Raw genomic sequence first — 3,658 nt, 5'->3', positions numbered from 1 at the left:
CCTCAAGCAGCAGTCCCCAGGCTTAGCTGCACATGGGAATCATCTGAAATTTAAAAAAGATACTGATGCCTGGGCCCATTCCTAGAGATTCTGATTTAATTGGTTTGGGGTTGGGCTCTAGCAAGCATTAGCATTTTTCAAAGGCTCTGCCAGTAATTCTAATGTGCAGTCAGGCGTAAGAACTGCTGCTTGACCTGGGAATAAACACCTTAGCTCACAGTCAGCTCTGAGGGAAACATGCTCTGTACCTGCTGGCCACAGTGCCAAGAGCTGACGCGAGAATGTGAAAGGGAAGGCGGAAGCACAGCCAGAGATACACGTCAACTGCTTCAAAGTGGGAGCCTGGGGTCAGTCCTTGTGAATGATGTGTGTGTGTGTGTGTGAGAGACAGAGAAGAGGAAGACTGAGAAGGGGAAATTTGTCCCCAACCAAGAGAAATGAGAAATGGAGGGTAGAAGATAGAACTGAGTTTTTTTATACTCTAATTTTGGACATTTGGCCAGCCTCTCTTCATCTGTGAACAAAGTTGGCGCAGTTTTATATGCATAAAGAATATGCGATCCAAGTTTTCCTGAAAAGACCCCCTAATCCAAAAGTGTGCCTCCTATTCACCTTTCCCATCAACCACAGTGGCTGAAAAAACCCAGTGAGTGAGAGCCTTTTTTTTTTTTTTTTTTTAAAGATTTTATTTACTTATTCGACAGAGATAGAGACAGCCAGCGAGAGAGGGAACACAAGCAGGGGGAGTGGGAGAGGAAGAAGCAGGCTCATAGCGGAGGAGTCTGATGTGGGCTCGATCCCACAACGCCGGGATCACGCCCTGAGCCGAAGGCAGATGCTTAACTGCTGTGCCACCCAGGCGCCCCAAGCCTTTTTTTTGGGTTAAACCAGGCCAGTAAATCAACTGGATACCCTCTGTTGGCTGTAGAGCTTCATTTTCTCTATCAAATGCACTTAGGCCTTGGAATGATGGAATAGGAGTGAGCATTTAAAAAGAGCCTTCTCTGGGCTTAGCTCTGAAATTTCAGAATTGCCTGAGAAAGAAGGGAATTGTCCCAGAAAGGGAGTTTCCTCAGGTGATGGAGAAATAAGCCCTAACTTGAGAGAGGGCTACTAAAGAGGACGGTAAGGGGAGGTCACTAGAGGCCAATGTACTTCCTTTACAATTAACTAAATGCTACAGTTGTAATTTGCCCTGGTGAAAAACTCAGGGGTGGAGAAATGGTTTTATCCCTGTTTCCCAATTCAGAGTCAACTGAACATATTCCTCTTCTAGTGCCTTAGGATGGAATCTAGGGGTTGGTTTGGAAATGTTCTGGCTTGGAGCAGAGCTCCTAATGGCTGTCTACTGACATGGTTTGTTTTTTTGTTTTTTTGTTTTTTTGGACATTCTGTATTATTGTATTAGATCAGCATGTGGCTTGTTCTAGTCAAAAACAAAATCTGATTATGAGCCATTATTTGTTTAAATTACTGTAAGCAAACACAGCAACTTATTTATTTTTAATCCAAGAGTTGATTATGAAGTTTGTGGGTTACTCACAATTATTTTGAAACTTCTATTCGGTTTTTTTGGCCTGCTGACCATTTCATTTATGAGAGGTACTTTGCTGCAACTGAAGTGAGTAGAAATTCTAGGCCCTCACTGTGCTACCTGTTGGGGTCTGCGGTACAGGTCGGCTGGAGGTGACAGCGATCCAGCTCCCCAGACACCCAATCTCTCCCGTTAGGGTGCCTGAGGCTTCTACCACCGAGGCTTCGCTTGTCTGGGGTGGTGTCAGTTTGAACTGCACCCGGAAGGGTCAAACACACATCATCCCACTAGAATGTAAGTTAGCTCATTGTATTATCTAGCACCCAAACAACTGGAGAGAAACAATTTCCAAGGCAACAGGACTCAGGATATATTTCTTCATTTGGGGCTGGGAGCGCGATTAGCGGTTAGGGAGCATTCAGAGGACATTAAAGGAGGTGCTCAGTGATTTACTTTACTAACTTAACATGTCCATCAGTCAGATGGATCCAAAGTGTACATATCAAACAGAAAGAAAAATCTGTCCAGAGCAGATTCCCTGCCCCAACTTTATCATCATTTATATATAATTAAGCTACAGAGAGGGTGGCGGTGTCATTTTTTTTTCCAGTTTGGTCCCTATGGAAAAGAAGAGCCCGTTGCAAAATCATTTACACCTGCAAAAGGTGGCTGTAGTAACTCCTGCATAACCCAGTTGATGGGGAGTTAGCGTGAACAGGTCGTTTACCTGGGATGTGAGTTTATTGCGGGGCGGGGGTTGGGGGGAACAGGTAAAGGACCTACAGGTCCCAGCACTCCACTTCAGGAGCAGGTCTCGGCGAGCACCAGGGCGACGCTCCCCGCGCGGAGCGGCGGGCGTGTTGGCCCTGGGTTGCGACTGCGAGTCCGGGTGGAGCCGGCTGCCCCGCGGCTGCGCCCTCTCGGCCCCCGCGCCTGCGCGGTAAAGCCGCGGCGGGGCCCAGCCCTGGGGCGCTCAGCGCGCGAGCGTCCCACCACCCCGGCGGGGCAGGGCGCCCCATGCCTCCCGCTGGGAGCTCGCGGCGCAGGCGGGAGTGCTCGGAAGCTCGTCTCGCCTGCGTCCCAGACGCTAGCTGCGTCAGGTCTCCAAGCACCAAGGAAGCAGCTTCAGACGAGGGTGGGAAGGGTAGAAACGTGCTGCAGAGGCACTCACCAAAGTAAACTTCAGAAACCTTAGTAATTTGAGCAGCGCGAAAAGGACTGAATGAATGCCTTTAGCAGAAAAGGGTTTCTCGGCTGGGGGATGTAGCTCAGTGGTAGAGCGCGCGCTTCGCATGTGTGAGGTCCCGGGTTCAATCCCCGGCATCTCCAAACAGCCGACGTTGCTTTTCTTTTTCTATTCTAGAGCACTATACCTACCTTTTGCTTACATATCATAGGGTGCTCAATAACAGTTTAAAAGTGAGGCCAAAACAACAAAACTCAGAGAAACGGCCTTTCCAGTGGTTGTAAGTAAAAGTGAAACCGGAAATTACCCTCCGTACATCAGTCTTCATTTGCATAAAATCAACTTTTGGATATCGTTACTGAACTTGCTTTGGGAACCTAACCTACAGGGGTGAAAAATAAAGTAAGAAAAGCCTAATTGCATTGGCCGGGAATCGAACCCGGGCCTCCCGCGTGGCAGGCGAGAATTCTACCACTGAACCACCAATGCTCATGGGAGTGTTTTCCTTCTATATTTTAATAGAAGAGATATCTCCATGTCTGTGTTAATTCTCTTTGTAATTACATGTTTCTGTATTCAATATTAAAGAAAGCAGTGATATTTGTAATCAAATAATTATAATAAAATATTGGGAAAACATTAACATTTACCAAAAATCCTATTATATTAACTTCTGTTGAACTTCATGAAGTGATTCTTCTGAAGCTGACCTTGGTGAGGCAGGCAAATGAAAATTTTGTTATGCATGTACAGAATTACACAATTACCTAGCTGTATCTTCAGACATTTAGAAACTTTACATCAGCCCCTCCCAAACTGTCTTTTAGCTATTTGGACAAGTACATGATGATATTTGTCAGGAATAGGGCGTAGGGATGAGGGAGCTGTAACAGAAACTGGGACCCTGATCCAAATTATAAGAGTAAATTAGAACTATG

At 46.4% G+C, this 3,658-nt stretch overlaps 2 non-coding genes across 2 annotated transcripts; one reads left to right on the top strand and one right to left on the bottom strand.

Annotated features, from left to right (window-relative positions):
* Nucleotides 1-2,791: 2,791 nt before the first annotated feature.
* On the top strand, nt 2,792-2,863 carry TRNAA-CGC. Its single transcript has one exon. It is a non-coding gene; the product is annotated as a tRNA-Ala (tRNA).
* A 275-nt stretch (nt 2,864-3,138) lies between these two features.
* TRNAG-GCC lies at nt 3,139-3,209 on the bottom strand. Its single transcript has one exon. It is a non-coding gene; the product is annotated as a tRNA-Gly (tRNA).
* Nucleotides 3,210-3,658: the final 449 nt, after the last annotated feature.

Source organism: Ursus maritimus, unplaced genomic scaffold (assembly GCF_017311325.1).
Source record: "Ursus maritimus isolate PB19 unplaced genomic scaffold, ASM1731132v1 scaffold_1, whole genome shotgun sequence".
NCBI classification, from domain to species: domain Eukaryota; kingdom Metazoa; phylum Chordata; class Mammalia; order Carnivora; family Ursidae; genus Ursus; species Ursus maritimus.
The sequence above is the reverse complement of the archived record's forward strand: the minus strand, read 5'-3'. Positions and strand labels throughout refer to the sequence as shown.